The 12641-nt window shown below is 43.1% G+C and overlaps 1 protein-coding gene across 1 annotated transcript in view; it reads left to right on the top strand.

Annotated features, from left to right (window-relative positions):
- RAB11FIP4 (RAB11 family interacting protein 4 (class II)) overlaps positions 1-12641 on the top strand; it is a 107541-nt gene that overhangs the window by 37132 nt on the left and 57768 nt on the right. The gene's annotated exons all lie outside the window — the stretch shown is intronic.

Below are 12641 nucleotides of genomic sequence, written 5' to 3'. Positions count from 1 at the left end.
TAGGGAAAGCATTTTACCTTCTCAGGTGCTGAAGTGTGAGAAGAATACTCATGAACTGAGGAAAGATGTGATGATAAACATGCTGGTGTTACACCACTTCATGGTGTTATACAAAATGGTTTCCACTGTTCATACAGAAAGTATAGAGACATTTCCTTCATCTCAGTGCAGATGTCTGTCATAAGAAGGAAGGAGTCTTCCATAACTGCAAACGGGAGGGCACTATTTGGTCACAAAATTTCTTAATAAGGAAGAGTTGTCTGGGCTTATTGGCTCTTTTTGCATGATGAAAATGACAGGCTGGTTTCAGTACCTGGGCTGCGGCAGGCTGATGCCACCATCACTCTGCTTGTTTCTAAAACCTTATTTTTTTGTTCTGATGACATAGATACCCACCGTGCTGTTCCTTGGTTACCTTAATAGATATCCTAAACCAAACTCCCTGTTTTGCAATAGATGATAGAGGCTATAAAACGGAAAGCGGGCTCTCTGCAAACACGAGATGTTCCCCTATTGCTAAGCAGACATTGCAGGCCGGTTCTGACACACTTTGAAGGCAGGTGGCATGGTCATTGGGTCTTTATTCCTCAGGGATTTTACATCTGCTGTCACCCAAAGATGTGCTGTGGAGAGTGCTTGAAGACAAACTGTGAGATGGCTGCAAACTGCACCACTCCTGCCACCTCTCCACCAGGAGAGCCTGAGGGTGGGAGTTGCAGTTGCTAATCCTGATAGCAGCTGATGAGTTTTCCGTTTGACTTCTAGATTTGCGCCTCTAGGAGAGGAAGGGGGCAGAGGGTGACCCTTCCTGTTCAGAAGGAGTTGATCTGGCAGTGCTGTGGTGGAAGCCTTGGCTGATCACTTCTGGGTAGGACTTCTGATGTCCACCAGCCATCCTGTATGGTCCCTGCAGTGGGCGGCACCATTGCAGTAGAGTCCAGCAGCTGTGTTTGCCCACTTTAATTGAGCCAATGCAGTATTTGTGCACCCTCTGAGCAGAACCAGGTTCTTCCCTACAGGGCAGATCAGCTATCGTCTTAGGGAGAGGACAGGAAACGGTGCACGTTGTTGTACACCCCATGCTTATCGCACAGCTCCTCTGCACAGCTGCCCTCCAGAGGGGATTGCTTCATCTGCAATCTCCAGGTCTTTCAGGTGCAGTTTAGAAACTGTTCGCTAGATGTCAGTTAAAGACTGGGAAAAGGCTGTGAACAGGTTCTGCACTTGCTCTGCTATGGCAGAAAGTTGGAGTTTTAAATCTGATGTAACGGAGGAGAACTAAGGCCCAGGTGGATTTGAGGTTATCACCATTGATGAGATTTGTTCCCTGTTCCCAAAGAAGCACATACTGAGAACATATGAGCTCTCCTTGAATCTCCCAGACCTTATTGAGTGTGAATTCCTGGTGATGTAGTCAAGTTTATGGGCAGCTCCCAATGGCACAAATGGTAGCTGCCTATCTAATCTAATTTTCATCCCAGTATACCCTTCGCATGTCTGTCTAATTCTCAAGTGCAGTCAAATTCTCACACAGCAGAAGGCTACATCTGCTGTGATGGCACGAATAGATATTTTAAAAGGGAATGCATCTCTTTTATTCCACCCAAGGGGTTGTACTTACACAAAGACAGGTACTGAGCTGGTTCATTTTTATACTGTCTCTGTATTCACAATGTGATTTGAGAGGAGGAGGAGATTTATCCTTGTCACATGTTATTTCCCCTGTCCCCTGCTTTCACTTTTGCTTCCCCTCCCAAGTGCCCACTCCCTGTATTGTAGCTTTCCAAAGCCCAAAGGCAGAAACCCGAAGAGGTGAAGGTAATGCCAAGAAGTGGGATGAAGTGGCAGGAGCCACGGTAAGGTGCTGAACTGATCCATCTGTTTATGTATGTTGAGTCAAATCGTGAAGAAGAAACTGCCAAGCCTCCAGCTTTTAATTGCAACCAACTGGATGCAATTAATTTAGATTGATACATAAAATCCCCTGATACCAGGAGCTTGGGGCATTTCATTTGACATTTTCTAAATAGTCTGCTTTTACTTTTCCTTCAGTGTAAACAAGAACAAAAGCTGACAAGCTTTTAATGTCTAAAAACTTAGTCCAAAAAGGAGAAAAAAAATCCTATTGTAAATGCAATTTAAATTGCAAAGACCATTCCATGGAAGGTTTCTAATGGTCTATAATTAAAGGCTGTGTCAGTGATATTTCAGGTGAATGCAGACCTCTTCCTTTGACCTCAAGTCTGTTAAGGTGTGATATGCAGAAAGCAAAGAGCAGCACTTGGTTACTACAGGACTGTCAGATCAGTGGGAGATCTCCCACTGACTTCCATCAGCACTGAATCAGGCTGTGAAGAGTATGTTAGCACACAGAGAGAAAGCTGGTCCAAAGAAACTTAGGAGGGTGGGATTGCAGTTAGGAGTTAGCAGTTGTAGAGCCTCTCAGCTCCAGGACCTACTACAAATAAACCTGCCCCCTCTGTCTATGAATTCAGAGTCTGTTGATTTGGTTAAGGTCTGTATTATGCTCCATTTCAGGCACTGCTTCAGTCAAGTGCTGTTTATTAGTATAATTTCTGTCTCTTACAGCCTTTAGAGAGATAATAGAAACGCTCTGAATTTGCCAGAAGCCAATTTATTGATCCTGAATTCCTTTCACAGTGTTTGCTGCTATGGCCTCAACTGTTGTTTTGGCTTCAGTTTGAAGGGAGACAAAAGTCTCCCTAGTCCAGTGTGCAGGATTTGCTTTGTGGCAAGCATCTGGTAGCACTTCAGAGCCCATGGATAGCCTTTTGGAGGTGGTAACCAACAGAAAGTCCACAGCTGAAGTACGTGTGTGAAAACCCAGACCCAGATTCAGCCAGCTCAAACAAAGCAAATTGCCTGTGTCTAGTATTTCCGAATGGCTGGCTCTGGGCCTTCCCGGGCACCTAGCCAGCTGGGAGCACTAGCCACAGGACTCAGAGGGAATTAGGCTGGCTGCATCTGCAGCTCCCTGGCCAAGATTTGCGTTGCAGGTCCTGAGAAGCAGGGACCTGGGTCTAGGTGCTCTTCTGTCTGAGCACCTAAGTTTGGGGAAAAGGGAATCAGCAACAGGAGCTGGATTTTTCAGCTCTTCACCTGGCGTATTTTGGCTGTTCAGATTTGAAGGCAGCCTGAATCTAGATCACCCGGATAGGTGAAAGAAGAGGAGGTTGAATGACAGATCTTAGAACCTCTCACCACCAGATAGCAGGGTACCTATTTGAGTAGCTGCTTATGAAGGGACAGACTATGTATTTTTACATGTGAGTAATTGCCTTTTCATCTGAAATCAATGCTCAAATGCCGGACATGCAAAGCCAGTGGAAGAACGTTGTTGTAAGACACAATAATAGCAGGATCCTTGTTTTAAACAAGGCTGTTTGTTTATTAGTAATTGTTGCTGTATTGAGTTGCTGCTTTCCATTTTTTTGCTGCTCTCACCTGTAAATAAGAGAGCGAGTCTGCCTCTTAACAAGGTACAGGATGATTGCTGCATGTCGAAGAATGAGCTGCCTTTTCAGTCCTGTGTGTGTTCTCCTGCCTGCCAAGTGATTAATTACACTGTATGAACAGCAGAAAAATTGTTGAAACATGACAAATAAATTGTGTTTGCCTCTGGGATGGAGCTGGGACTACTAGCTGATCTGCCGCTTTGAAAATATTTTCAATAGCAATTAGGAGTCCCCCACTGGCTTCTGAAAAAAAATTTTTTCCCCACTAGCTGCTTAAGGATATCTGCTAACACTTGTGTCAGAACAGGGGGGGCCTTTCTGCACTGGAAAAAGGCTGTGATCCAAATGGGTTTTTCATTAGGTTGTGGAAGAACGTAGCAGGCAGAGACACAGCTGGACTGAGGAAAGGTGAAGGGCCATTTGCATAGGTCTCCTTTGTCAGCCTGGAATTGCAGTTATTATCTCCGATTGTGCTGTCTCTTGCTATTTATTGAAAAGCAAAGCCCAGGAAAGCATTGAATATTTTATTGATCTCAAACTTGCAGTTCTCTTCTTCTTATTGTTCCCACCTTAAATAAAGCTCTCAGGTTTTTTTTTTTCCACTGAGGACATCCCTTTCACCAAGCATGCCAGCAGCAGCAATGCTAGTTTGCTAGAGAACAAATCCCTCTGGGTCACTTCAGTAGAGAGGAGCAAGCAAAGACATCAGATCTTACCTGAGCCCAAGAAACATCTGCCCTATCAACAAAAGAAGTTCTGCCCAGTTTGGGGTTGTGTCCACCACAAAGACAATGACAGTCAAGAAATAGTACTAACCTGACACCAGAAGTTAATGCAGATCTTTACTAAAGATAGCACCGCGCATCCTTCAGAGCTTGACTGTTGATGTATTTTTATCTTTGGTGCATACTTGGCAGCGCTGAGCCCCTAACAAAATGTCTTCCCACATAGTTTGCTCTGGGTCTGTGTGCCCTTGCTGTACTGAGCTCACTCTTCCTTCTGGAAGCTGAAGCAAAGTTTAAGTGAAGGATGTCAGATCCAGCGGGGAAACTTTGGAGAGTCTGTAACCAGAATTTTTTGTATTTTTCATCTCTCGTATGCTGTGTTTTGAACAAATGGCTCCTCCTTGACCACCGAGTCACCAGTGTTCTTGGGCAAAATGATTGACCTCGTTTGTCAGGAGGGTTTTCTTGATACGTTTTTTCCTAACGTTGAACCCAGGTGTTGCCTAACTGTTTATGCAAAATACATCTTTCCTCCTGCCTTCTGTGGTAGCATTGGCAGAGACACTCCTATCTTAGCAGAAGCAAAGCAGCTAAGATGTTATTAAGTTGGGAATACCTTTCCAACCAATAGCAAAGAGAAAAAATCAGCCTGTGCGGTGAGGAGAATCAATATTAAACACAGCAAATTGAAGCTTTTTTCCCCCCCCTGTTTCTTATCAGCCTCCAGTTTTCTCCACCACCCACACTCTCTCAGTCATTCTTGGCTCCCATTGTGTTTTCAGCCCTGCAGATGCTCGGTGTCTGCCTCGCTTGTGAAGACTTCCCTCCCTGTGCTTGAGACTCTTGGGGTGTTTATGCTACACAGTGATCAGCACAGTGCATGTTTGCAAATTGCTTCTCTTTACTAAGCTGCTGATGGGCTCTTCTGTCCTGCTGTCGCTGTGGGACCCGCGCTGTGATAATGAGCAGCTCATCCTAACGTCTTTCCTCAAGAAGCTGGGAGAGAGGCTGCATCTTCATTCCTGCATGTCCCCCAGTACTTCAACTGGGGAATGTTCTGGCTCGAGTCTCTCTCTTGGGTATGCCAAGGGAAGCAGAGGGTTCCCTGGTTTCCCTGGTCTAATCTAGAAGTCTGTTTTATATTTGGTGCTCCTGTATCTGCCAGATTCTCCTTCCCCTCAGCTTCTGCTGCATCCCCTGGGAAATGAGTATGCTTAACATCTCCAGGGATGGCCTTTTGGGAGACCCAGTCTAGGGATTGATCCCAGCCCCTGCTGAAATCAGTAGAAAGACTTCTCAGACCCTGGCAGGAGTTAGGTCAACACCTTGGGTTGTTCCTGAGGTGGTTGTTGCCTGAATCCCTTGCTGGAGAGGGTGGGAAGAAAAGCTTGATAAAGCACAGCCATACAGTTACAGAGAGAAAAAAGTCCATGTTCCTAGGTAGGACTAGGCAGGATTATACATAGGCAACACACTGTCTGCACCAATGAGAAGTTGATTGTGACCTCTAAGGGCAACACTCTCAGCAATTTATTTTTTCCTATTTTTTTCCAAGCATCAGAAAGCAACATTAACTACAACTGCCGAGAAACCCCCAGTGAACAATTACCAAGAGCAATGAAGAGCACAGCATGCCCCCATTTGGGACTAATTTACATGGAAATTGCCTGCTTTCACCTGGCAATATTCTGAATTTATATTTTTTATGTTTGTGCATACATGCAAAAATAAATGCCCTTGGTACAAAACACCTGCATAAAAATAATCTTACCTCTCTGGCTGCTCAAGATGATTAAGAAATGCTGCCCTGAAGAACTGCTGTACAGAGAATGAGCAGTTCTGCACTCGGGGCAAGGTAGGCATCTTCCAACAAAATAAACGCTGACTCCTCCAAAAACAGCCATAAAAGAGATTGAGGATTATCTTCTTTTTCAAAAGCAGTTTGAATTTTTGATTTGGTGGAACATCACACACGCTGTCATTTTTAAGGGGGAATTGCTTTTTCCCTGACTTATTTTTGCTCAGTTGTTGTATAAAACACACATAAAATAATACAAAAGAAGTGAAACACTCTGGCCCAGTCAAAAAATATTTCTTCCCTTTCTCAAAATGTGTTTTGGATTTTCTTTTGAGAAAAATCTGAGGTTTTGACCTTCTCATCCTGAGCTGGGCCAAGAAAATATTTTGAAATCTAAGAGCTCCCAGGCTGGGAGAAATGTTTTCCCACCCAGTTCTTGCCACAACAGCCCAGTAGATGGGCTTTGCTCCCTCCAAATGCAATCCCACTGTCTGAGGCCAACAGGAGACTGCCCAGGGCTGGGGGGTGTCCCGACAGAGATGCTGCTTGAGTTTCCGTAGCCCTCAGAATGGAGTATCTCAGTGCAGTGGTGTTTATTCAGATAGTGCTATCTTTTGGAGGTTGGGAAGGTGGGCTGAATTTGTGTATGTCAGTGTTTTTGCACAAATTCTGCCAGTTAGCTGGTTTAAATTTTAAGTACCTGCTCTTGCAGGTGAACTACTGGCCTCCTATAATAGAAGCTTAAATCAATGAGGGACCAAATATTATTCACTTCCCACAGGGGCTTGTCTGAGTCAAAATGTTCTATTTCTTAGGGCTGTATTTGGCTGGGTGGTTTGAAACAGGTGGAAGTGTGGCTGCCTGGTTCAGCCATCTTTGCTGTGACTTGGCGACGGAGATGAAGTTCCAACTGTAGTGTCCTTCCAGGCATCTATAGGAAAGTCACCTATATTTGTTGTTATCTATGACTCTTTTTTGAGTATTTATTTCTGTTCTGTGGCCCAGGTAGGGTTTTGTATAGCATTCAAAAGCTTTACCATTTGAAAGCCTGTCACCCGTCTCTTTGACAGAACCTCTGTTTAATAGACATTTTCTGTCTCATCCCTATTTTTTCTTTCTGAGGCGTTATCTTCAAGCTTTTAATCTGCTGATTTTCTGACTGAGCACAGTTTTGGGGGTGGTATTTCTGGAATTGTCAGTTGCCATGGCAAAATACTCCTCCCGTCCTTGTCTCTCCATGGATAAACCAATTTAGGCTGTGGCTCAGTCTTTGGGCAGAGGCTGTGAAATGACTGAAAGCTAAAAGTTGGTCTCTTTCTATCGAGGAAGGCGCATCCCTACTGATTTAATCCTTCAGGTAAGTATGGCTTTGTGGTTTAGTCCTTTTTGCCTTTTGTTTGCTGTACTGAAAATCTGTCCCCTTTAATTCGTGATGTGTCAAGAATATAACATTAACAACATAAGCAAAAGAAATATTATGACAGCACTCGCTGTGTACTGTACTCCTGAAAAGAAATACAACTGCTCGGTCAGAGGGTGGTGAACGAGTCTGGACTCTGCTACATGGCCTTTGGGGAATACCAAAACATCTGTAATAAAAGTAGCTACGTAAGAGGCAGTGCATGTAGCATTCGGTGGGTTTCTTGGACACTTGTGTGACAAGATGAGGATATCTTTGCCCTCCAGTTCATAAACTTGAAACTGGCTCTTTCTGTCTTTGTTTTTATTTTTTTATTTCCTATTCTGCTTCATATCTTTTCTTCTTGCTGCTTGGGAAAATTTGTGCTGCATTTATGGAAGATTTTGGGACATAGAGTATTCTTCTTGGAATATTTTCAGTGGGAAGGCTGTGAAATTGAAATATAGGAATTTTTTTTTTGGAGTAAAAAGCATTGGTTTAAGTAGGTTTATTATTTTTTTTTTAATCAGAAGAAAGTTCGTGTAGACCTGTAAAAGCTAGTTGATAAAGCAAATATTCCAGGTTATTATGAAACTGTAGAGAGAAAGTCAACCACGAAGAGATGTTCTAGCTAAACAAAACCAGCGAAATCCCTCATTGCATAAGCAGACAAAAAGGATTTGTCTGCTTCTTTTCTGCCTTCTAGCCTCTCTGATCAAACTGAAACTCTCTGACCATTTTTTTGGAGGCAGCGTCTCTCATTTTTCAAAACAAGAGAGCTGCACATACTGCTAGGAATTTTCCCACTTACATAAAAAAATTCCTCCATAGGTGAAATCTTACAGGAATAATTTCTGTCACACAGCTGCCGCTATACTGCCCACAATATTTTAGGGTTCAAATACGTGATTTCAGTAGCCTCAAGAATTGCCACCAAAGTGACCCATGCAGTTCATTAAATTGCCCAATACTTTTCCTAGTTATGAAAGCTCTAGGACACCTTTCCCACTTCTTCCTCCTCACATTTCGTACCCAGCCCTTGCAATGTCCAAAATCCCCATAAAACCGCGTGGACTTTGGCCTACCCATCCGAGTGTCTCCCCCCGCCAGGTTTTCCCGGCAGCGCTGAGACCTGCCTCCCACTGTGGGAGACTACCGCAGCGAGGTGCCGCATGGGGGGGCCTGTGGCACTGTCCTCTATCAGAGGCAACGGAACTGTTTAAAATTAAACCATCATACTCAGCTGGGCTCATAGAGCTAAAAATTAGATCTTGATTATCTTGTCTATTTTTAGAAGCTGGAGAAGAATCAAAATGTGATTTTTATTTTTTTTTCTTTTTACATGCTGCAATGGAGAATGTATTTGTCTGGGTGGAGGCAGGCTTTTCCAGTACTGTCACACATCTGGGCTGTGATAAGCAATTTGTAACCTAACAGGAAGAAAAACTAGGCCAGCCTACAAGAGAGTACCTAGGAATTACTCCTGAGAGATTTGTGCTACACCACCTCCAGCAGCTGAAATAACAGCATGAAATTGCGATTAAAAATTAAGAAGAGATATGGGCTATTTGACCTTCTTTCAACCAGGGACACAGAGGCCCTGTCTAGGAATAAGGGTGCAGAGAAAGGCAGCTTCTGTTGGTCGATTGCATGCCAAGAAGAGGCTGCTGAAGTTCATCCTAAGCTTGGTGGAACAGAGAGATCATTTCTTTCCATTCAACACTGTCCTTGCAGAGCCTTACAGGTTTCGGAGCTGTGTGTACGCTGGTAGGGCAGTGCCACCGGGTACCAGGACTGCCGCCTGCCGGGCAGTGTTTAGAAGTAAAGTGAAACGGTCCTTGCTCCAAGAGCTACGGTCAAAACAGGTGAGAAATAGGAAAGAAACTGTCAATTGTTACTTCTTCTAAGTTTACAGAAATCCAGGCAAGATTAATTAGTCCCCTGAGAGGCCTTGTTAATTCGGAGTTTTGCTATTTGGCTCACCTTTTTACCCGGACTGTTATTGTAATTACCCAGTTGACTCTAATATCAGTTGGGGAATAGGCCATGAGATAGAGTAGCCTGTTTAGGTGGATGTGTACACTGGATCCCAGGTTTGGTTTGGTACTTGGCATTATGATAAGCTCATAGGAGGGTTAAGTTGGGCTAATAACGTAGCCATGGCAATGTTGATACAGAGTTGATGCAAATGCTGATGAGCGTTTTGGGCTGACAGTATGAACCTGGCAGCCTAGTCTCAAACCACCATGACTACGAAGTGTTTGGAAAGGGAATGCATAAAGTAGACACGGTAAGGTAAAAAAGGCATATCAAAAAGGGTGATTCCTTGGAGCTGTTGCCAGCCTGTGTAAATAGGACTATGATAACAAAAAATTTGGCTTTGCAAGAGACTTTGATTTGTTCTTAGCCGTGGAGCTGGAGAGTCTGCAAGGAGACATCCCTAGTGTGAATCCTGTTCATTTGTTGCCGTTCTACATAAGTCTCTGGTCACTCGGCATATTGTTTGGGGCAAAGGCTTTCTCAGTATGTGTTTGTACAGCACCACGTAGAGCCAAAGCAGGATAATGGATGGAGGAGAGAAAGTTTGCAGGCTCTGCACCCTTTGATATAGTCCAAATACATAAATATGATGTAAACATATTGTAGAGCTTTGGCCAGCCATTTTTACAGAATAGTGCGATACTTAAGTAAACTTTCTTGCCCATGGTAGAAATTTATTCATAACACTGTATACAAAGCCTGACCTCATTTAAAATGGGGGGAATTTCTCAACTTATACATACTGAATATGCTACCACCTTCTTCCAGCAGCAGAGAGGACATGTTTGGTTTGTTTTGGTCACAGACAGAGCAATAGACAGAACCTCAAGTATTTTTACATATTCTCCACAAGAAGTCTCCTACATTGGTAACTGTTCTGCATTTATTACTGGCATGTGTATGTTGAAAAAATTATTGCTGTTTGTTGCTCCAATGAGTTTTTTATTACCGTGTCCTTGAAGGCTAATGTCATTGAGGAAGATTTGTTGGGGTAACTGGGGCATGTGTCTTTCATCAGGAGATGGACCAGATGGTTACAGTGCCCTAAGGCATGCTCATGGAATAGTCTAGTGCATGGAAGATGGGAACCTGTCCAGAACGGGGTAGGGTGTTGAGGAACCACTAAGAACTGTTGGTCAGATTCTTAGATGATAAAAATCAACCTAAGAACATGAAATAAATGAGCCTATGTTCCTGCTCAGGTTTTTTTTTCCCCACCTTGTAAGCTTTTAAGAGTCTTAGAGTAGGAACTTCTTCCACATATATGCCTCCTTTCAACTCTTACAGCTTCACCTTTACCAGGGTCCTCCTTTGTCTTTTAGAGTTTCAGAACTTAAAATGGCTTGTCATATTTAGATCTCTATAGGTCTCTGCCATAAATCTCTACATTTTAAACTAGTGTATTTCTTGGGATCTTTGCTCCACTGGCTTCTTGTTACACTCCTCGGAATATTTCATAGACCAGTTATTATTGCAATGTGTTCAACCGAATTTTCTCTCAGTGCATTGTACAAGAGAGCTTACATCCGAGACTGAACGGGGAACCGATGTCCTACTTTCCCTTCATCCATTCACAGTCCAGAACTGCCTCTGAGCAGAGTGTGCGCAAAACTGAGCTCTGCGCACTGAGGAGATGGGCATGCAAAGACAACTTACCTAAAATGTATATGTAGAAGGAGTGCAGTGAAGAATGAAGGAAAAAGGGAGGGGGAGATGAATTCTGAAAAATCAGAGGAAAGTAAATCTAAGGCCACAAAAAGGAAGTTAAAGTTTGGGAGATTAAAGCAAAACCAATTGGGAGAAGTCTGAACTGTAGTGAGAATAGTTTCTCTTGTTCACCTGCTACTTATGGAGAATGGATGTTCTGCAAATGTTTATCTAGTACCCCCAGTTATCCTAAAGGATCACATGCACCATACAACCTCTAGACCAAATCTCACAATCCTAATTGAATTAGAAGTCTTTACTGTGATTGAATTTCCATCAGTAAACTTGGAGGAGGAATTTCAGAATTTGGTCTGACATATATGAAGCTTGTGGCTAAAGTGAAAAATAAGTGTTCCTTCATTGTTTGGTTTTTTCCCCCTTAATCTATGCATGATAACAAAATAGAAACCAATATGATCATGGGTAATTTGCATCCTTTTTGTGATCAGCTTATCAGCAACAACACAGAAATGTTAAATTCTGAGGATTGTTCTGGAGTCTCTAGGCCTTGTCCAAGTGACATCAGTCCTGCCCATAAAATAATGCAGCTCTTTTCTGGGAGTGGGGGAAGAGGCCTTTCCTGTCTGTGTGTCTGTGCAGTCGTACACACATTCTCAAAGCTCTGGATCCATGCATTTTCTACGTGCATGCTATGGCTTTGCTTTTGCTTGTTTACCTCTGGGAGCACAGAATGTGTCTCTTGAAGAAGAGATGCTGAGAACCTCGTTGGTGTTCTCCCTCCCTTCCCAGCGGGACATTTACTACATGCATATGTACTGCAAAAACCTGGGGGGTCTAGACTGGTAACCAATGTACCCTACATCAGCATGGGATTTGGGCTTTAAGAGTTTGTGAAAATCTTAGCTTAAACCAACAGTCTTTACTTTGTTAAATTCTTGGCTTTTTTAAATGAGCTTGCACAGATGTTTCCGAGGAAAGATTCATTGGTTGCTATTAACCCTGTGGAAAAGTGAGGAGGGAGACCTAAATAATGAATGAAGTCAGTATTTCACTGTGTCTCTGAGATCTGATTTTTATGGAAATCAGTAATGCACAGTATTTTGTGAGTCTAATAGATAAATACTGCCTTTCATAAATATTTGTTTGCCTCTGAACTCTTCCGCACAAGCATCAACAACCATCCCTTTATGAATCACTCTTTGCAGGGTTATCTAGCTGCAGGAGCTGCCACAGGTTTCTCATCTGGGAAGCTGTCAGTTAAGTGAAAGAGTAAATCACTGGCTTTCTATTTCTGCCATATTTTGAAACTTCACTTAAAATCTTTCTGTTTGTCTCATTACCAAGCCAACAGTGAGATATTACAGGGGAATTATGAAAGGGAGTTTTGTGCAGTACATTCAGAGTTTTCACCTGTTGCCTAGTACAATTCCTTGTCTATAAAGAAACTCTGAGTGAGACTTCTCGGATTACTGCACGATGAGAAAACTGCTATCAGGAGACATCCTGTGTCATGTCGTTGTACTCGAATCAAAGGG

The sequence above is a fragment of the Pygoscelis adeliae genome, unplaced genomic scaffold (genome assembly GCF_000699105.1).
Source record: "Pygoscelis adeliae isolate BGI_AS28 unplaced genomic scaffold, ASM69910v1 Scaffold75, whole genome shotgun sequence".
In the NCBI taxonomy this organism is placed as follows: Eukaryota; Metazoa; Chordata; class Aves; order Sphenisciformes; family Spheniscidae; genus Pygoscelis; species Pygoscelis adeliae.
The sequence above is the reverse complement of the archived record's forward strand: the minus strand, read 5'-3'. Positions and strand labels throughout refer to the sequence as shown.